The sequence below is a fragment of the Anabrus simplex genome, chromosome 1 (genome assembly GCF_040414725.1).
Source record: "Anabrus simplex isolate iqAnaSimp1 chromosome 1, ASM4041472v1, whole genome shotgun sequence".
NCBI classification, from domain to species: Eukaryota; Metazoa; Arthropoda; class Insecta; order Orthoptera; family Tettigoniidae; genus Anabrus; species Anabrus simplex.
The window spans coordinates 1,043,237,952-1,043,261,880 of NC_090265.1; positions in this window are offsets into that span (position 1 = coordinate 1,043,237,952).

Genomic DNA, 23,929 nt, shown 5'->3' on the forward strand with positions numbered 1-23,929 from the left:
ATTATTATTATTATTATTATTATTATTATTATTATTATTATTATTATTATTATTTAACACTCCTTACATTGATACAGAAAGGTGGGGACGGGGGTGAATTTCGTCCCGTAGGAGTTCCTTAACGTGCTGGAAAGCAATGCCATGGGGTTTTCGCATTGATACATCCTCACATTCTATCGCCTACAGCCGGGATCAAATAGGAAGGTAACGACAAACTGACTTCGTTACTGATATCGGATAGGTACGTAAAACTGTTATTTTTGGTGCACTGTGAGTTTTAAGGGAACTGAAACATACTTCCTTTTTTTGTGGGGTGAATTTCTTGAAATCAAATACTTAACCACCAATGCGTCAATCTGCAAGTCAAGCATCACAATCTAAAATGTCGTATAAAACCACCATAAAAACTGAGTGACTTATTATAACAATGTGACAATGATGGCCAGTGGTGACGGCCCGCGAAAGGTGGCGGAGCGGCGACAATGCCAACGGACCAATGCGAGCAAAACAACAGCCCCGGTGAATTGTTGAATTGCGTGGTGAGAAAATTGGCCGAGCCCTTTCGATGATGTTCAAAGCAGAAGATATTAGAAAGGTGCCCAGAATGATCAGAAAGCGGAAACTACGAAATGCTTTATAGATAATTTTCTGCTGGCCTATCAAAACGAGCCTAGTATATTTATCACGAGACAGTCTGAGAGTTCTGAGCGAGTCATTTAGAAGTGCTACAGCTATGAGTGAATCAACGAGATTGTTTTGATTACCCGAACTTCAGCGCGAAGTGTGAGTCTAGTTCTTGAGCTTTGCTGTGTTGTGCAGCAAACAGCTCTGGGGACGACATTGCGCTGAGAAAGGCCTTGTTGAAGAGCAAGAGTCTGACGCACCGGAAGCTTGTGTGGTCGGTCATTTGCTGTTTTACTCTTTCTTTTACGTCGTTCCGACACAGTCTTATGGCGAATATGGTACAGGAAAGGGCTAAGAGTGGGAAAGAAGCGTCCGTGGTCTTATCTGAGGTAAATCCAGAGCATTTCCCCTGGTGTGAAAATGGGAAACCAAAGATCGGCCATTTCTGTCTTTTAATAACAGTACACAGTAGTTTTTAAACATTTAGTCCATAGTAAAAGGCACATTCTCCCTGAGTAGCCATTGTAGTTTAAGGCCCCTGACTAACAGTCACAATAATTTCGTATCGAGCAAATTGGCTAAGCTGTTCGAGACGTGTGACTGTCAGCTTACATTCGGGAGATAGTGGGTTCGTATACCACTATCGGCAGCCAGGAAGATGGTGTTTCGTTGTTTCCCATTTTCATACATGCAAATACTGGGGTTGAACCTTGATTAAGACCATAGAAGCTTCCTTCCCAATCCTAGCCCTGTCCTTTCCCATTGTCATCATAAGACCTCTCTGAGTAGGATCGATGTGAAACGAATCACAAGAAAGAAGAACTATCTTGTGGCTACTGAAGCCTGGATACAGTCGTTCATAAGAAGACACTCCGTGGATTGTGGGTGGCATATAGCTCCCTTAATCCTGTGTGTAATTGTAGTAAGGGAAGTGTTATGAGTTGTGTGTGAGATACAGTGCACTGCAGAGGTAGTATAAATATGCAGTCCCAAGCCATTAGAAATAAATATCCACAATTTCAACCCGATAGGCCGATTGGGAACTGAACCCAGCCCCCTCTGATTGAAGTATAGTGCACTGGCAGTCAACGAAGAAGCAGACAGTGAGATGATTGTGCTGTACGAACCGAATAGCTGTAATCGTCTATTTGAGAAATAGCGAGTCAAACACTTCGGACAGCAGCCTTAAAAGTTGTTTTTTTTTTTTTTTTTTTTTTTTTGGCAAGTTGCTTTACGTCGCACTGACACAGATAGGTCTTATGGCGACGATGGGACAGGGAAGGGCTAGGAGTGGGAAGGAAGCAGCCGTGGCCTTAATTAAGGTACAGCTCCAGCATTTTCCTGGTGTGAAAATGGGAAACCACGGAAAACCAGTTTCAAGGCTGCCGACAGTGGGGTTCGAACCCACGATCTCCCGAGTACTGGATACTCGCCGCATTTAAGCAACTGCAGCTATCGAGCTCGGTGCCTTAAAAGTGACTTCTTACTATTGAGGAGAAGCTGTTCAAAAGGTACTATTTCAACTTCCAAAAGAAATCAATATTTCGTTCATATGCATTACGGTAGTTGAATATTACCGATTGCGATGAGCAACTCAGATCGAAAATGTTTAATTACTTAAAAGTTGTACTAAAATCGATTCATGGGTACCTTTCATGTGCCGTCCTTTTGTACGTTTCTTGCGCTTTTCCCACAACTTTATTAAAGTGGACATAGCACCTTTTGGACACTCCTCAGTTCCGTTGCAGGGAAATACTGAGTTCACGTCAGTGTATCTGGGATCACTACCTTCTATGCCCTCTTTCATAACCATAGTCGCATGAAACCTACCTAAGTTCTTTGAGTTCGTAAGAAGTTAAACTGCTCTCAAAGAGTGGCCTGCTACGCCGGGTGCAGCCCTTCTTAGGCAGATCCTCCGACGAGGGTGGGTGGCGTAGAAAACTGCATGTTATTGTGGTCGAGGATAGTGTTGTGCGTGAGTTTCAGGGATGTTGGGGCTAGCGCAAATACCCAATCCCCGAGCCAAAGAGAACGAACCATTTAAGGTTTAAATTTCCGGACCAGGAGGGAATCGAACCCGGTTCCCTCTGAACGGAAAAGCACTATGCTAACCATTAACCCAAGGAGGTGACTTAAAATAAACACCTAGACAACATGATTCGTGACATATATGGCGTTTTGAAAATGTTAGTAAGTAGCATTCTGTTTTAAAAACCGAACTGCAATTCAAATTTTATACGGCATTGCAGTATCAGAGTTTGGCCTATATGTAGTTCAGGTCACAGAGGTCTGCGGTTTCTCTTTGTTAGCAGAAAACCAAGTGACTAAGCCACCCTTATGAGTTCAAGCAGTGAGGCTTAATGACTTACTGTACTATATCTTTGCTAGCAAGACCCTGCATATCCCTAGAGTACGTAGGGCAGACAGCAAACTTAAAGGTCAGTCTCTACAGCATTAGTGGGCGACGAGCTTTTCGCGATGCCTTCAATAAAGCTGTGTTGTGAGAATTTGTGGTGGCTTCATTTTAAAGGTTAAGTGATACTCAGTTACTGTACTCTCTTCATGGGTTAAAATGCAAATTAGATAATCACTTCAATTATTGCCTGTACAAATGTGTACATTTAATCGTACAATGAGAGGTGACTATTTTACTGACATATAAGTTAACGTAGAAAGCCACTCTGTGAGAGGTGATTTGATTATCGACTGAACCGATAATCAATTTGATTCATTTAAAGGTATATTGACATTATTTGGCATTTGTTTCGTTGTACCCAAATAAGATTTAATCAGCCGTGAGAGGATGACTGAGAAGTTAACTAACCTGATTGAAAAGTAGCAGGGGTGAAGGAAACAGGCATACATTTGCGGAATGATCCTTTATGAGGAATATACGACATCTAATTCAATACCGATGTAAACAGGCGTCAGAAGTCGGGTCTCTAGAATTTTAATTCACGGCTCACTATTCTTCCAACGCCTACTCCCTATTTTATATGGAGTCACTAGAGCTCTCAGATTCCATGTAAGTTTCGGTCATAGTTTTAATTCCGAATGCATTTCTCACCCGACGTCCCGAAGAATCAAACGCTAGATACAAGGGTTGGGAGTAGGAATGTTTTCCGTCTCCAGACCTACCTGTACAAATATACTGGATACTTTATGAAGAAATTATTTCAACTTCTTTGCTGAATTTTCAGCTTAGCGGCCTTCGATTCAGATGGTCCCGATTTCAATACCCAGTAGAGCCGGATATTTTAGCCGTGACTGATTAATTCCTCTGGCTTGGGGATTTGGTCTTTGTGTTTGACTTAATATACAGCATGTCCTTGAAAAATGTTCCAATATTTACAGAGGAGGTAGCGAACACTAGATACAAGGATTGGGAGTAGGAATGTTTTCCGTCTCCAGACTTACCTGTACAAATATACTGGATACTTTATGAAGAAATTACTTTAACTTCTTTGCTGAATTTTCAGCTTAGTGGCCTTCGATTCAGATGGTCCCGATTTCAATACCCAGTAGAGCCGCATATTTTAGCAGTGACTGATTAATTCCTCTGGCTCGGGAATTTGGTATTTGTGTTTGTCTGAATATACAGGTGTCCTTGAAAAATGTTCCAATATTTACAGAGGAGGTAGCAAACAACAAAATAAGGAAAAATAAACTTTAAACATTGGTCGCAAACCCAACATCTTCAGAGTTATGGACCGCTACCATCAATCATCACGATGTTCCAATAATTTACGGAGCGTCGTATGCAACAGAAGACGGAAACACGTTGCTACCTAATCATTGGTCGTAAACGACAGCAAATGTGGTACATGAACGACGGAGCACCGGCCCATTTTCATCCTAGTGTTAAGCGACCCTAAGAAGGATCTTCCAAGAGCGATGCATTGGTTGGGAAGGGCTAATAACTTGGCCTCTTCGTTTGCCTGAATTTAACCCTTTAGAGTTTTGCCTTAGGGGACATGTAAAGACCATGGCGTATGCGGTCCCACTAAATGATATTGATACACTACAAGAGCGTGTGTTAAATGTCTCTGATGCAATCCGGCAGCAACCAGGGGAGTTCCAACGAATGCGTGATTCCGAGCAACGTAGGGTGGAAGGCTGCATTGCGATTGATGGCGGCCACATCCAGCACATGTTGTGAAGAGTACATCAAATACATTGTGATAATTGATGGTCGTGGCAGTGGGTGCTGCCCCCTTTATAGATATTGGGACCTTCTCCAAAGGTAACCTGTATACTACTACACATACACACAACTGTTTACCAACTTATACAAAGAAACACAATAGTGAATATATTCTTCACCGTGCGAGTTGCCCGGGAGATAGTGGGTTCTAACCCCACTGTCGGGAGCCCTGAAGATGGTTTTCCGCGGTTTCCCATTTTCACACCACGAAAATGCTGGGGCTGTACCTTAATTAAGGCGACGGCCGCTTCCCTCCCACTCCTAAGCCTTTCCTACCTCATCGTCGCCATACAAACCTAACTGAGTCAGTGCGACGTAAAGCAGATTGTAAAAAGAATATATTCTTCCAAACTCGGTTGGAGTCAGGAAGGGCATCCTGTCGTAAAACTGGACAAACACTAGGTACAGTATCAACTCTTAATAATAAAGCAAAAGGTCAGGGAAGAGGAATAGATATCCAATTTCTCTAACAATATAGTGATAAAACCTTTCATTTCCTTTAGAGTAAAGAGCCGCCACTGCTTTACGCGGGATTTCGGCTTCAATTGTTGTGCTGACCTCAAGAATTGAGGAGCATATCTATTAGTTTCTGTCACCATTAGCTGCCACAAGCCTGAGTAAAGGGGATCGCGTTTCAAGGCAAGACATGCATTCACTTGGGAACAAACATGAAAAATTAAACTATCACCACCAAAAAGGAGACTGGCATAGAAAAGACAAAAATTAATAGAAAAATAGCAAAACCTTCAAACGATGAAGTGATGGAGAAAAAGAACAAAAGGCGACCATACGTGAAAAAATATAGAGCTTTACAGTCAGAACAAGACAGCGCAGCTCGCTTACAGCATATGTGCCAATATGAAACTGAATAGTGTGCCGCACCTTAGTAACTTCATATACCGGTATTACTTTACTGATATTACATTATTTAGGATGTCATAGATCAGTCAGTTGTGACTGCTTAGTATTCTCTATGTCTAAATTGATGTGTAGTTCATCCCGATTAGAGAGATGGCACCTCATGTAACAGATGATTGCCAAAGCATTTCTGTCTAGCTTATCTTTGATTCATGTGATTTCTGATCTGGGGACAATAATTGCTTGGATAAAAAAGATTGAGGCGTTAGTCTACGAGATGATTTTCATCTCATATAAATGGTATTTCAAAAAGATTCATACTTTACCTTGTATAGCTCTCTCAGTTCAGAGTCACTGAATATTATTACTTAAAATCAAGGCAATTGTTTTCACTGTCCTGTGATGGTTTCAAATCAAATCAAAATCTCCTTATTTTCAAATGAGGTGTCTACCTCGGTGGCAAACGGTACACTAAAATACATTATTGTCAAGCACTAAATTTTAAATTAACAACAGAAGAAAGAAAAATTCTAGAATACAATAATATACAATTTATGCTAACAATTTTTTTCTATTAAGCAAAAAATATAATAAATTTATATTGTTTACAAAATTCTACTTATAATATCTCCTATACTTACAAACATAGTAAACTCATATACAGTGTGTGGAATTACTTCAAATCATACTGTGCAACTGGTATTAACATTTACATTGCATTTATTTACTTTTTTTTTCTGTACCCATTTTGGAACCTAAGTAGTATAACGACCTGCTGCGTCTTAACCAGAGCCCCCTTTTGCCACCACTTTTCAGAGTTCCTGAAGGGCCTTCACAGCTACCATAGCGGTTCCAGGACCCTCGAAGTCCCCACTGTACTTTACCCCTACAGGCAGTCCCCTACTTTGGCTGTCCAAACTCCATGGTCCAGGGGATGGAATTCATTTTTTTAACACACATTTTTTAGTTACAATAGCCTGCACTGGTCGAATGCCCTCTAACATTTCATTTATTTTCCCTGTTTCATTTCCGCAAACCTGTACTGCTTTTTAGGATGACTTCTGCATCCAGAATCACGATCTGATGTTAATGTTTCCTCATCACATCTTCTCAAAAATCCTATATTACGTGCACTATTGCACTTCTTACGTTATTAGGAACAGTATTGCTTTAATTTAGATTTCCATATTCATTTATTAATGTTATTATTTTATTAATTCGACTTCCTCCAGCCATCTCGTAGTCCTGTATTATCACGCTCAGAGTGTGGAGCCGGCAACTATGTACAACATAGCGGGCAACCCGCGGTTTTGGCTGAGTGGCCTCATTCTCTCGTTGTGCTTCGTCCGCGACAGCCTGAGTTTGGTTTTGCTTACTAGTGAAAAGAGATTTTTGTCTTCATAAGCGTTCTGTATGTGAGTGACGCACTGTTTTAATACTTTTATTGAACTTACATCGATCAACATGCCAAGACGTGGCTGCAAGAACAATCCAGACATATTCTGCTATGTGTGTGGAAGTTTCGTGCCGATGAGACAGCGGCGCAATATAACAGAGTTCGTGAGAAAGGCCTACTTTGGCTTAAAACTTGGAGACCAAGACAAGCCGTGTGCATCACATAAGGCTTGTAGAACCTGCATAGAGCAGTTACGGCAATGGGTGAACGGTAAGCGAAATGCGTTGCTATTCGGTATTCCAATGGTGTGGCGAGAACCCCCGGACCACAGTACTCACTGATACTTCTGTTCTGTGAATGTGAAGGGATTTAACAGCAGCAACAAAGGTAACATTGTGTATCCAAGCAATATTCGTTCTGCAATTTTATCTGTTCCTCATGGCCCTGATACCACAGCATCCAGAACATTTACAGGATAGTCCCTCTTCTGAATATGAGGCAGAAATGGCGGGCACTAACTCTGACTGTGATTTCTCCCCTGAATGTGTTGAGAAAGAACCGAGACTGTTCGAGCAACGTGCATTAAATGACTTCGTTCGAGATCTTGGCCTCACAAAAGAATCTGCCGAGTTACTCGGGTCTAGACTTCGTGAAAGGAACACGTTCGCACTAGGGACGACGTATTATTGGTACAGATATCGCGAACAAGAATTTACACCCTTCTTTTCTGAAGAGGGAGCTTTGGTTTACTGCAGTAACATTCCGGAGGTTATCTTAAAATTAGGAGCACCGCAGTATGACCCTACTGACTGGAGACTTTTCATCGACTCCTCCGTCCGACTCGTTGGCTGAATGGTCAGCGTATTGGCCTTCGGTTCAGAGGGTCCCGGGTTCGATTCCCGGCCGGGTCGGGGATTTTAACCTTCATTGGTTAATTCCAATGGCCCGGGGGCTGGGTGTTTGTTCTGTCCCCAACATCCCTGCAACTCACACACCACACATAACACTATCCTCCACCACAATAACACGCAGTTACATACACATGGCAGATGCCACCCACCCTCATCGGAGGGTCTGCCTTACAAGGGCTGCACTCGGCTACGAATAGCCACACGAAATTATTATTATCGACTCCTCCAAGCGTAGTTTGAAGTGCGTACTTATTCATAATGAAAAAAAAAAAAAACTTGCATCCATTCCCGTTGCTCCTTCAGTCATTATGCGAGAAACATGTGGAAATCTCGAAATGCTGTTGTGTAAACTGAAGTACCAGGAACACAAGTGGCAAGTGTGTGGTGATTCCAAGGTGGTAGGTATTCTGTTGGTTTATAAGAAGGTTACACGAAGCACTCCTGATTTCAGTGAGAGTAGGACAGTCGAGCATGGTTGCATCACTGGACTCAAAGAATGGCCACGTAGACAATGGATCGTAGGGTCGAAAAACATAAAACAGGAATATATTGTTCGCAAGAGAAAAAACTGTTATTTCCACTTAGTATCAAATTAGGGCTTATCAAGCAATTCGTTAAGGCCTTAAACAATGAAGATAAATGCTTTCAGTACCTCTGTCATCGATTCCCACACATCAGTATTTCCAAAATCAAGGAGGGTATTTTCACAGGTCCATTATCAGAAAACTTCTTTCTGATGCTAATTTTGAAAACGCTATGTGTGCTACAGAGCGATCGGCATGAGAAGAATTCCGGAATGTGGTCAAAAACATTCTTGGAAACACAAACGATTCAGACTACAAACAAATGGTGGATAGATTGCTGGTTTCTTTCCTAGATTTAGGCTGCAAAATGAGCTTGAAAGTGCACATGTTATTTTCACATCTGGAACGTCAGAATGCTGAGCGAAGAGCAAGTAGAAAGACTTCATCAGGATCTACGGAAATGGAACGCAGATATCGAGGGAAATGGAACAAAAACATGCTGGCAGATTACTGCTGGTTACTAAAAAGAGGAGGTCCAACTACTCCACACACACGAAAAGCAAGGCGAAGACATTTCTTATACTAAGGTAGGACATTTTAAATTGAAACCGTAGACTTACCATTCTCAGTACGTTATGAGGCTTAATGCATGGTAAATGTTGGTCCAGTAGGCTGTGTTTTTCTACAGATCTGTTAACACAATACACTACATATGAAAAAGATGTTTTTTTTAGCTCGAGGGGACAAACTGAAGGCAATGAGTAAACATATGCGACTACATCGAGAGCGTGATCAACAAACTGTAAACGCATTTAATGAAGTGCATATATCTCGGAGGAGAAGAGGAAGAATTGCCAGTTGTAAATATAAGCACTGGGCAGTTTCAAAGGGCACAGCAGGCTAATGAATATCGACCAAACACAACCGTTACATAAAGGACCAAATGAATGGAGAAGACACTAGGAAATCGTGTTTAATTTGTTGAAAAACCAAATCAACCGGTGTTATGGCAGTGAAAGTTGGTGCTTTCACTGGGGTTGCAGCACGATTTGTCGATGGATCTACATTACACCGTCTGCTAAAATTGCCAGTACAGAAATATTGAGTAATCGTCAATATGCCACCCCTTACAGTTAAATGTTTAAGAGTAATGTGACAACTATGGTAAAAGGTTGAATTTCTCCTCACTGATGACATTTCTATGGTTCCTTTCCTTGTATTATCGACTCTCGGCTTCGACAAATGAAAACTCCAAACACGTCCTTGGAGGTATAAATGCTTTATTATTCAGTGATTTAATGCAATTACCACCTCTGCGAGGACATCAGGTTTTTCAACAACCAGAACATATGAAGTCAGCTACGCATTTAAGGCGGGGCTGTTCAATGTAGTTCAACTTAAGCAAAACATGCGCCGACAAGGAGACAAATCATTTATTCATGTTCTAAATGCCTTGAGAGTTGGAGAATTGACATGTAAGCATCTCGAAATACTTCTACAAAACGTTTCAACAGATGCTGTTAAGGAATTCTCCATTGAGAAAGCACTAAGTATATATCCAACAAATAATCAAGTAGCTAAGTATAATGAGAAAGTTCTCCAGAATTTTGAGAAAAAAGGGATGAATATTTATACAATAAAGGCAAAAATCAACTCATTGATGCTACATGAAATTTAGTTGATAAGACGCTGGACTCTGTTATACCTGATGATATAAATGTAAGTAAGATAGGATCTCTTCCTAAGGCATTTAAAAGTGTTGTGGGAGAAAAAGTAATGTTCAGATCGAATATTGACGAGGCAAAATGTCTAGTAAATGTCAAAATGGGTATTACCCCTGATATTATCTGGTCACATTTCCATCGTAATCACGGACATACCATCAGTCCGTATTGATTTTGGTCCTGACGGCATAGATGTAGTTAAACCAATATCGATACAGTTCCCAGCAAACCATAGCTATGGTACCGCTGAAAGAAGAATGCTGCCATGAATACTGACTCGTGTCATAAATAAAATTCTAGTTGGTCCGCTGCTCTGCCAATCTTTGTATTTTGAGTCTACTCATCCAAGATCGTGTTTTAATATGCATATAAATTTATCAATCACTGAACTGACTGGGGATTTGTAGGACGGCCACTATTGATTATATCTCGACCAAACTTCATATGTTCTGTAGAGTCTACCCATCCCGGAGCAGGTTTCGATATGCATATCACTTGAATACACGGGGAGCTTGGCATGAAATATTACAAATAGTTAATTGGTCGCTATTTATAAATAGAGTCGTTATAAAAGTATAGTAAAAAACACGCTTTTTTCAAGAAAGTTAATCATTTGTTAGTGACTTAATTGTTATTTTAAAGTTATTCGAAATTATTCGATTATAATGAACCAATGGACTTTATATCGGTGTAGAACAAACTCTTTATATTTAAAAGTTATTTTCTACTTTTTACTTCTGATTGCTATTGAAGCGTGTTTTTTAGTTTTTAAACTATAATTTATTTCTATCTACTATGATGACTTCCATTAGTCTACTACTCAATCTTCTCTCTCCTTAGTTATTATGCCCATAAATTAAGTAGGATCCGGCATGGTATTTTTCAAACTAGTCAGCCACGTGTGTTTTTCCCCCCTTACACAGTTCCCATGGTTATATTCCAGGCTAGTACATTGATATTAATCCATTTTCTTACTTTCTTCAAGTAGTGTTAAGCTCTTCCGCTAGGCCGCTCTTCGTTACGCGCGTGGGGCATATGAAATGAAATGAAATGATATGGCGTATGGCATTTAGTGCCGGGAGTGTCCGAGGACAAGTTCAACTAGCCAGGTTGAGGTCTTTTCAAATGACGCTCGTAGGCCACCTGCGCGTCACGATGAGGATGAAATGATGATGAAGATGACACATACAACTAGCCCGGGTGCCGGCGAAATTAACCAATTATAGTTAAAATTCCTTACCCTGCCGGGAATCGAACCAGGGTCCCCTGTGACCAAAGGCCAGCAAGCTAACCATATAGCCAATGAGCCGGACGTCTGGCAGATTATACCACTGTGCGTGTGATTGCTCAGTTGCGGGGGTGTCTTACATCCAGTAACTTCCAGTACTCAAGCATAAGTTTTAATAGTAGTAGTACAGTTATTTTCTCTACGTCCCACTAACTACTTTTAAGGTTTTCGGAGACGCCTAGGTGGCAGAATTTCGTCCCTCAGGAGTTCTTTTACGTGCCAGTAAATCTACCGACACGAGGCTGTCGTATTTGAGCACTTTCAAATTCCACCGGACTGAGCCGGGATACAACCTGCCAAGTTGGGGTCAGAAGGCCAGCACCTCAACTGTCTGAACCACTCAGCCCGGCAGCATATTTTTTTAACATAATGGTACTGCTCTGCATGAACTAATATCTCATCATCTATATATATAAAATAACTTGTCCTGACTGACTGACTGAATGATTCATCATCGCCGAGCCAAAACTACTGGACATAAAGAAATGAAATTTTGTGGATATATTCATATTAAGATGTAGGTGCTCGCTAAGAGAGGATTTTTGGATATTCCGTCGCTAACGGGGTGAAAAGGGGGGGTGAAGTTTTAAAATTAGTGTATCTATATCTCAAAACTTTAAAAGTTTACAGATGTAATAATTGGTATTTACAATCTTCTTTAAAAATAAGGAAACACGTATTTTTTGTTTTCAGAAAATCCCAATAGGAGGGGTAAAAAAGGGTGAAAATGGGGAAAAATGGGTTGAATGCCTTTAATCAGGATACCGGTACTTATATCTCAGAAAGTTAAGATATTACAGACCTGAAAATTGGTACTTTTGATCTCTTTTAAAAATAAAGAAACACGTATTTTTTTATTTTTGGAAAATCCAATTAATGGGAGGGTGAAAAAGGGGTGAATTTTTAAAATGAGTGAATCTATATCTCCAAAAGTTTACAGTTTGCAGATGTAAAAATTGGTATTTACAATCTTCATTAAAAATAAAGAAACACGTATTTTTTGTTTTCGGAAAATCGCAATAGGAAGAGTGAAAAGGGGTGAAAAAGGGGTTGAATGCCTTTAATGATGCTACTTATATCTCAGAAACTGAAGATATTACAGACCTGAAAATAGGTGTTTGGGATCTCCTTTAAAAATAAAGAAACACATATTTTTTTGTTTCTGGAAAATCCAATTAAGGGGGGTGAAAAGGGGTAATATTTTAAAGTGAGTGTATCTATATCTCAAAACTTTTAAAGGTTATAGATGTGAAAATTGGTATTTAGAATCCCCTTTAAAATTAAAGAAACACGTATATTTTGTTTTCGGAAAATCCTAATAGGAAGGGTGGAAAAGGTTGAAAAAGGGGTCCAATGCCTTTCATGAGTCTACTTATATTTCAGAACCTGAAGATATTACAGACCTGAAAATAGGTGTTTGGGATCTCCTTTAAAAACAAAGAAACACGTATTTTTGTGTTTTTGGAAAATCCAGTTAATGGGGGGGGGGGGTGAAAAGGGTGTGATTTTTAAAAATGAGTGTAGCTATATCTCAAAACTTTTAAAGTTTATAGATGTAAAAATTGGTATTTCGAATCTCCATTAAAAATAAAGAAAGATGTATTCTTTTGTTTTCGGAAAATCCCACTAGAAAGGGTGTAAAAGGGTGAATAATGGGTTGAATGCCTTTAATGAGGCTACTTATATTTCAGAACCTGAAGATATTACAGACCTGAAAATTGGTATTTGGAATCTATTTAAAAGTAAAGAAACACGTATTTTTTCGTTTTTGGAAAATCCAAATATTGGGGATGAAAGGGGGGGGGGTGAATTTTTTAAAATCTTTTTTTACATCTTAAAACTTTAAAATTTACAGATGTAAAAATTGGTAGTTAGAATCTCCTTTAAAAATAAAGGAACACGTATTTTTTATTTCCTGTAAATCTAAATAGGAGGGGTGTAAAAGAGTGAAAAATGGGTTGAATGCCTTTAATGAGGATACATATATCTCAGAAATGAAAGATATTACAGAACTGAAAATTTGTATAGGGGATCTCCTTTAAAAATAAAGAAACACGTATTTTTTAGTTTTTGGAAAATCCAATTAATGGCGGTTAAACAGGAGTGACAAATTGGGGTGAATTTTTTGAAAGACGATATCTAGAGAATATCTTGGAAACGTAAAATGTTACAAGCGTAAAACGTGGGTGTTTGGAATCTCCTGTAAATGTAAAGAAACATAGGTGATTTGTTTTTGGAAACTCCACTTAAGGGGAACTAAAAAGGGTGAAATTTTAAAATGAGAATTTTTACAGTATATCTAAAAAACTTAACATGTTACAGAAGTGAAAAATGGTATTTTTTATCTCTATTAAACATAAATAAACGTGTACTTTTAGTTTTCGGAAATACCACTTGGGAGGAGGGGGGGGTAAAAGTGACTGAAAATGGTGTTGAATGAAACAAGCCTTCTTTTAATTTTTTTGGGAGGGGTTGGGGAGGGTGGCGGTAAATAAACTTAACGGCGATGGGGTGTAGAAGGAGGTGAGACCAATTGATTTTACTGTTCTTAATGTACTTATAGGGATCCTTCGTTGCTCAGGTGGCAGCGCGCCGGCCTCTCACAGCTGGGTTCCGTGGTTCAAATCCCGGTCACTCCATGTGACATTAGTGCTGGACAAAACGGGGGCGGGACAGGTTTTTCTCCGGATACTCCGGTTTCCTCTGTCATCAGCTATTCCAGCAACATATAATAATAATAATAATAATAATAATAATAATAATAATAATAATAATGTTCCGGACCGTCGTCAAATGTGCGGACCGCGCTGGAAACGGCTCCTGGACGGGTAATGACTAAGAATGCAGTCCGGCCGCGGGTTCAGTGCCGCCAAGGCACCCAATAAGACACCACGCCGGATCTCCTGAAGGATTTTATCCATATTAAAAACGATTATAGGAAAAGATGGCAAAGATTTACGGACCCAACTGACCGGGAGGAATACCTGAGCCTAGCCCGGGAAGTACGAAATCGATTGCTGGAAAGGAAGATTGAAAAAATGGGAGGAAACGTGCCGTAATCTAATAGAAAACGAGTCAAATCGGGAATTTTGGTGGATTCTCGCAGAAAACGAGTTAGATCGCGAATTTCAACGGATTATATATCTAAAACAATAAGCATTCAATTATAAATTTCAGTATAATACCGTAGCGAAGCACGGGTATCTTGCTAGTTTTGTATAATTATAAACCAACCGATAGCATGTGCTGTGATGTGTTCGTATCACTAGAGAAGGCAAAAGTTGGTTGTTGAATCTAGGTAGCATACATTTTCAGGAATTTATTCGTGTGGGTACCATATGCCATGCTTTATGTGTACATTTCCGGTGATTAGCTTCTTCTCTGTGAGAAAATAGGTTGTAATAAGCGTATTGGCTATAGAAGAAAGCGCCGCTTTTTCGGAAATTACTACACATACAATAAACAATATATAACGGTAAATGTAGACCTAAATTAGCATAGTGAACAGCGCATCTGAATCCAAACTTTCTACTTCGCATATTCGCAGTAACTGTAGTGATTCTGAAATCAGTTGTAACATTACATTTAATGTGGAGTGTGTAGAGTAACTGTTGTCTTTGCTGGCATGTCCTGCCTCTATGAAATGCTGATCAATATCACTAAACAGCGTTGCTATACAAAGGTTAGGTTGAACTTATAGTGTTGGTTTAGTGTGCAGTAATTCTGATTCTCACTCAGAACTCCACCGAAGGAAGGAAATAGAGCAGATGCCTGACATTAACATAAGACTTGGGTATGGGATGCTGTTCTTTGGTGATAAGGATATTGAAACCCGCACCTCCAGCGTTTACTGAATATTTAAAATTTATATTTGAATTTAGCGCTGAATTTGCTGGCGTAATTGGATTTAGTAGATTAAAGGTTTTAAAAGGTCCAGCTTTTCAATACAGTAATGTTTAATTTTGAATCAATCACTTGTCATATGGGTACTAGTTTCGGCACCTGTAATGTGCCATCACCATCCCTATTTGCAAAGTGAACAATTGTATACACATACCTAAAACATCCTAAAACACATTACTACCATCTATGATGGTACATGAAATGAGTTAAAGTTATGGTACAAATTGAAATGCTGCGGTATAAAGTTCTTATAGCGACTTCGTTATAATTTTTTATATAATATTGTGTAGTCCAGCCTGTGTATCTCCAGGTTAAGTGAAATCTACAATATTTATGTTGTCTATATGAGTTGGCACTTGATCACTTAAATTACCAATAAGGGCGCACACCACTGCCCCAAGCATTCAATTTGGCGAAGGCTACGCTTTAGCGATTTGGATGGGAAACACCCGGATCTTTTACCTTGTGGTTTTCACATATCTGGTGACCTGAAGAAAGATATTCGTGCATGCCGGTTTCATACGGACGAGGAAGTGCAACAGTGGATGTGGATGTGGATCCGTCAGCGACCTACCTCTTTATACAAAATGGAATTGATCGTCTCATCTTCCAGTGAGGATAAATATATTAACACTTTTCGTTATTACTTTTGAATACAACCATTCCATGGTCACGTTGTAACGGTTGTTCGGTTTTCATTTGACTGCCCCTTATAGTATAGATTTTGGTCCGAAACGTGAATACATACATAGCAGTAATATTTCACGCTCCGGCACTGAAAACCTGTATCACACCTTTGAAAGTATTGTAAACACTCCATATAATATTAGATGGGGTGGTTGTGGGTTCGGATACCACTGCTGTGTGGTAGATAATTTTTCTTCGGTACATAACATCTCTTCAGTGTGTACTAAACACGACCTAATACTTTGAAATTGTATTTCGATTACAATTCAATCGTGAAAATGCAGCCCCAATTCATTAAGTGAAGTGGTACACCACAGCGGAACTGCATTGCTAAATTTCTTCTTCATCCACCGGTTTTCCCACCTCAGTAAAGTCACGGGTGCAAACTGTGTCACACATTTGGATTTGGCCCTGTTATACGGCCAGATGCCCTTCCTGATGGCAAAACCCATATGGAGGGATGTAATTACTATTGCGTGTTTCTGTGGTGGTTGGTAGTGTAATGTGTTGTCTGAATATGAAGAGGAAAGTGTTGGGACAATCTCAAACATCCAGTCCCCGGGCCAGAAGAATTAATTAGATGCGATTCAATTCCCCGACCCGGTCGGGAATTGAACCCGGGACCCTCTGAACCGACGGCCTCAACGTTAACCATTCAGCCAATGAGTCGGACAATGCATTTCACTTGTTTGTACCAGCGATGCTAGAGTAAATCAGGGCATTGTTCAGTTGCTAACGTGGGGACATCAGCATCAGTAGCTGGCAGATAAAAAGAAGTAGTGCGGGGAGAAATTGTGGAGTAAAAGACAGAGATAAAAGGTAATGAATAAAGAGAATTCTAGGCTGGAGAGGCGCAAAATATTCTCTGGGTATATGGGTGAAATATCCGCTCATGGCAATCCTAGAGTCTAAACGCACGGGATCTGGAGGGAGATAAGTAGAGCATTGCTTAGGAATCTGGAGGCTGAGTCTAAGTGAGAGTTTCTGCTGCCTCCCTACGACCGCATTATACAGCACTCCGAGATCTTCCGCAGCTTCCTTGTAGTCTCACGCTGCTGACCAATTCAATTTGCAGAAGATATGTAGGAGTCAACTCCTTTGTTGTTGGCGGTCGAAGCTGTGAATCTGAGAGGCTTCTACTGTTGAAATGACTCCAGACAGGAAAATAAGTATCTGATGACTTGAGCATTGCTAGTTCTCGAGAACAATATGACATTAGAGAAAAACGATTTTCAATATTTAAAATATACATACAAGTTGGAAATGACTGTATGGCCAAACATCACCGGAATCTAAATCTTAGAAATGTGTTCTCTCCCTCTTCTTCTCCCTCCATTTACCCATTACTTACGCCAACCCTGCATGTTCTTCTGGAGTAATTGGAAGTGTGATGTGTTATGCTTAGACGACGAGATGTGCATGGAGACACACACATACCAAACGTGATTAAAATCACACACCCTTCCCGGTATCAAACCTGGAGCCCTATGAACCGCTGGAAATTTCGCCAAGGAGCCGCACAAATATTAGAAAGTCTGTATTAATAAAAAATCATAATTTTGTCTATAAACTTCAAATATTTGCCTAACAATTTGTTTTCATATCGAATTACGTATACAAACGTCCTGAGTAGGTTTACTTCAGTTTGTGTCGTTGTCTAACTGCTTATTACGAGATCACAATAAAACACATCAACAGAATTTCTCAAACTCGGTTTTTAAATTGAGGGATAGATGAGTTGTGTAGAGTATATTATTGCTTCAGTACATGGTAGAGTAGCAGTATTAAGGGCACAAAAAATGGGAAATGCCGAATTTCTCCGCTGATATTAGCCATATCCACGAAATGTACATACTAAATTTTGTACGAAGTACAATGTCCGACCTTTGGTGTTTCAGGCGTTTCTAACACGAACCGAATAATGACGAAGACACAGAATAAGAAGCATACAGAGGCAAACAGAAGCAGAACAACTGTTGGACGTACCTTTAAGTGAACACTTATATTATGCGTTGTAATGTTACATTTGTGAATATTTAAAATTTTTGTGTTTTTGACAATGGTTATTTGTAAGAAGGAAGGCAGTCGATGGTACTCGGCACCTAACTGTAAAGCTCATTCCAACTCAAATACGAAGCTTAAGAATCTCCAACCTGCGCGTCAAATTCTAGCGCGTATGACCAATGTCCACCACTCTGAAACTGAGTCAACTGCTAGCCATACCTAGTTTCGAAGAAACGCTTGTTTCAATACGTTGTCAATCAATCATCACTGATCTGCATTTAGGGCTGTCACCCGAACGGCAGATTCCCTATCAAATAATTACCTGGTTTTTCTTAAATAATTTTAAAAAGCATGGCATTTGTTGAACATTTCCAATCCCCAATTCCTCTTTCTATAAATTAATATTTGAACCAGTTTGTGTGCTTGTATTCATTGAATGGTCATCTTCATAAAGAGCTCGACACAAGCTAATGTCATTCCGCGTCATATCTCCATTGACAGCTCAGAACACACCGTTTAATCGACTAGCACATCTTCTTACTCCCAGGTCTTCCCAGCAACATTTTCGTAACGCTATTCTTTTGTCGAAAACACCCAGAACATATTTGGACCTTTGCCTGTTCTCGTATCAAGTAATCCTAGTTTGCGTCCCGTACACTGGAACCATACACTAATTGGGGTCTTGCAGAAACGTATACGCCCTGTCCTTTACACCTTTACTAAAACCGTGTGAAAATATCCGTAACCTTTATTTACAACCTCAATAATGTGGACACTCCATTGATGATCTTTCCTTGCGTGATCGCCGTGAAGTACATTCACCCTATTAAAACAGTCATATTAAAACTGAAGGTACTTTTCCCCTTTGTGAAACTTACAACGCTAATTGTCATCCCACTTACCATCATACACCTCTGGAACTTTAGTTTTAAATAGTAAACAAGGGTACGACGTACCTTCAAGTGAACACTTATTGTATGCGTTTTAATGTTACATTTGTGGATATTGACAATTTATTTGATTTTTTGTAATATTATTTGTAAGAAGAAAGGCAGTTGATGATACTTAGCACCTATATGCAAAGCTAATTTCAATAGAAATAAAGGCAAGCTTGTTAAACTTTCAAAAGGACTAACAATGGTAAGTAAAGTAAGTAAAAATCCTTGTGAACCCTGTCGATGACAACGTTCTGACACAAGACTTCTATCTCCTTTATACCATCTTTATATTGAGAAACGTCTCACACCACTCAAGTGTAAATGTTCCATAGTTCTCCTGTGGAAAATATTTTTCCATTAGCAGCTATTGCTACATATGGAGACTTGAATTTCTGAGGTGATTTATATGACATCTAGAGCATTGTAGGGTGCGTTCCTCTTTATTCTTCACCAACCAACGCTCTCGTGTTTTGATGCACTTATTCTCACAGGACTTTGCAATTCAGCAAGTTTAACCATGCTGTTCTAAGTACATTAATAATATTTCACCAATGAAAATGTGTGTTCCTCCTTCGTGTGTACAGGTAATGATGGCATAATATTTACTTACAAGGGGTGACCTTGAACTCGAGCGCTCTGAACCGCACGTAAACCTGCATAAAGTATAGGTCGCACACCGTAATAACAGTGGTTGAGTCATTTCCATGCAAAACGTAGCATTCTAACTGAAGAGACATCTGAATAATCATCCATTCGTGTACTAAGAGAGGAACTTGGGTAATGCAAAGAAACATATCAGTATAGATAATATCCAACAGATAGCAGTCCCTATTAGGGAATCTAACCGATCAGCTTCCTAATCAGTTCACATAGAACAATATACAGGACAATGAATTTTTGTGCTATTTTTCTAGCAAGCAGATTGTATGGTTATATCTGGTATGTTTATCTGTTGGATTTCCTCCCATTTATTGTATTGAAATCTTAAGCTATTTCACAGTCATATCACGGAATACAGATTATATCTGATAATTGACAACGAGTGTTTTAGCACCGAGTCCACTGTAGCCTGGATAGTGATTCAGGACCAAGGACCAAGCACTAAAGAAAACTTATCTTTTTTGGAATATTATTCTATATTTCTCTTGAAATTAGATCAGAAAGACCAGAAAATGTGAAAACAAAATGTATTTATAAATAGACTAGGTTCAGCATAATGTTGCGTTTACGCAACTTTGGAAATAGCAAGCATCTTCATTTAGCGGGAGTGAAATTGTCGGAAACAGTTCGAATGAAGATGAACATTGCATTTTTTGACGCTTGTAAGTTGTGGTGCTCTTGCACAGTCCTCATTATATACTTAAAGTCTGTGGAGAGATCTTAATGACTCCACTGTTAATATTATTTACTCTTATTATTAGGAACTCCAAATTTCCGAGTAAATGGAAGCATACTAAGGTAACTCAAATATTTAAATTCGGTAAGTCAAATTTGAGTAGTAACTACAGACCAGTGACTGTAATATCTGCACCATCAAAGGTATTAGAAACCATCTTATATAGTAAGATATTTAACCACGTTAAACCAGTTATATCTATAAATCAACATGGTTTTGTGCCAAATCGCAAAGTCTCTGTGAAATTTTGCAATTTTTTTCCAATGAACTTGACAATTGTTCACAAGTAGATGTTATTTACACTGACTTTCAAAAGGCTTCGATAAAGTTCATCATGATTGCTTGAATCGAACACTGGCAAATTGCTGTTTTTCTGCACCTGTTTTATCTTTATTAATTTCTTATATGGAACATAGAACCCAGTTTGTAAGCTTCGAAAATAGAGTTCCTTACAGTTTCGTTGTTAATTGTGGCGTACCTCAAGGTTCGAATTTGGGGCCCCTATTGTTTCTGCTATTTATGAACAACGTTCCTACTGGAATTAGGTATTCTGAAATATGACTATTTGCTGATGATATAAAAATATATGGATAGATTAATTGTATCACTGATTGTAGAAATCTTGAAGATGATTTGAATTACTTGGTAAAATGAAGTGAGAAGTATAAATTACATTTAAGTATTAACAAATGTAAGAAGGTCACTTTTTCGCGAAGAAAAAATATTATATCTTTTCCATATTCAATTGAAGGAAATGAATTGGTAGAAGTACATACAATTAATGATTTGGGGGTATTTACATGCAATGATTTGAGTTTTGTCTCTCATATAGTTAAAATTATCGGCAAGGCATATAGAAACCTTGGATTTTTAATAAGAAACTCACGAAAAATTAGTAAAAAGGCAATATTTGGGTTATATTATACATTTGTAATATCTACATTGGAATATGCATCAATTACTTGGAGTCCTGCCACAGAGAAACACATAAGCTTAATTGAAATAATCCAGAAGAAGTTCTTAAAATACGTGTATTTCAGACACACTGGGGAATACCCTCAACATTTATCTCATCACAAACTTATTGAAATATTCAGTTGTGAAGGGTTAGATTATAGGAGAGATTTGCAAATATTATTACTCCTTTATGAACTTATTAATAACAAAATAGATTATACTGAATTATCCGGTAAAATATTAAATTTTACTCCTAGAAAAACTACAGGGAAATTCAGAAAACTATATTTTTACCGCGATAAAATACAGATTATGTGCATTATATTATATAATTACATCCTGTTACAATTGATGTATTTCATGATACGCTAGAAAAATAAAATGCATCTTGCAGTGTACTTTTTTGAATTAATTTTAGGCCTATAACTGTCATGTTGCTAATATACCTTTCTACTATTATTTGTTGCTTAGCTGTTTTTATTTCTGCATTTATTTTAAGTTCTATGCCATTATTTTAGTATTATAACGCATAATGTACCTTTTTCTCTTTCCTTTTTAATAATTGTATGGTTAATGTTACATGATCATTTATTTACTAAACAAAAGTACTACATTTATTTTATATTAAATCTGGATATATGTGCTATTTTCTTTTCGTAATGTTAGTGGCTTTGTTGTATGAATTGTATGTTTTCCTTTTTTTATTTTCCTTCTTTTTTTACTTTACATGTTAAATATTTCATTTGTAGTACTTGTATATATAATTAAGGAGTGAATAACGCAAATGGGTCTACCGCTTGTATATCACATTAAATAAATAAATATATAAATAATAATAACAATAATTTTAAAAATTCAACTGGTTAATGTAGTTCTCATTAACGTACATGGTACTCAAGTATCAGGTCCTGAAATGCCATCGTAAGTGCCATCACGTGCATATGTCCCTTCTGAAACTTCGTCACCGACTGCAACCTGCAAGGCAGTGCAGCAACAGCTGTTATCATAATTTTTACCAGTACAAAGTGAAAGGAGTGATATAGAGAAAAAGACGCTGGACAAGCCACTTAAACAGTCGTTTACCTCATATTCCGAACCTTCATCCTACGACGAAAGATGAAGATTTTGGAGACGTTTATAATAGATATTCAGACCGAGTTGGCTACACAGTTATCGTTACGTAGCTGTTAGCTTGTATTCGGGAGATGTTGGGTTCTAACCCCACTGACGGCAGTCGTAAATATGGTTTTCGGTGGTTCTAATGTACACACCAATAAATGCTCGGACTGTTCATCAGTTGAGGGCACGGTCGCTTCCATCCTAGTCCTGTCCTATCCTATCCCATCGTCACTATAAGATCAGTCTGTGTCGGTGCGACGTAAAAAGGAAAGTACTGGATTAAACTCTGCTTACGTCTTGCCTGATAGGACTGTTTTCTCATCTCTTATTTCGGCAGCATCTGAAGTGTATACGACACTCGTTCATCAACATATTTTATAATGTCGGATCTGAGTGTCTGTTTCCGTACAGATCCTTGGACATCTAGGAATACACAGAAATACCTAGCAATTACGGCGATTTTTACAAATGAAGGTTTCGAAGTATTAGTTTTCGGAGTGTATATGTGTCACTACAAATATTTTCTGGGAATGGTCAAGAATGTGAATAACGAACTGACGAAACGGAGAGTGGGAGAGGAGAAAGCAAGATGAAGATATAGTATTGCTATTTATGAGTACCTACTAAGGTGCGATTAGGGGCTGCAGCAGACAGCAGGTATAATGGATGTTCCTTCCAAAAGTTGTCCTGCAACCTGTATTATGTTACATTTATATCCTAATACGCCAACCAAATACTACACGGTAACGGATAGACAGGAACATTAACACTTTCAGCCCCATGTGTATCAATTTGATACATGGTAAGTTATGAGCTCAGCCCCATGTGTATCAAATTGATACACCGTTAAACCCAGCCAGAAAGTTGATAAATTCACCCACAGCCCAAGGCTTACTATTGCATGAACTCGTTATTCTGGTGGCCTACAGGTGTTTTAAAACAAATAAAAACATTTTCTCATCTTGAACTCTCCTAAATAAGGTGTGAGTCAATAAGATGCACATGGGCTCTGAGTAAGTTATGTATGCACTTTTCGTGTGCGTCATTTTAATACACGCACAAAAATAGTTTTAAAATATTAGTTATTAATTTATTTTTATTTCAAACACTTCCATACAGATTTGGATATTGTTTTATGTTACCAGGGTTAGGTTAAGTTACGTTAGAATAGGCGAGGTTAGATTAGGTGACAAGAATTTGAAATTTAAAAAATGGACACAGGAATCAGCATTAGGTGTAAATACATACAAAACTCAGTAGATTCCTTCAACTGATTTCTTTTACATTTTACTAAGAGCAACATTTTACTTTCTGTTACTTCGCTACATATCTATGTTTCTTGAAAAAACAGTCCATACACATGTACTTGAATTCTGGGCAACCAAAGCACATTGTT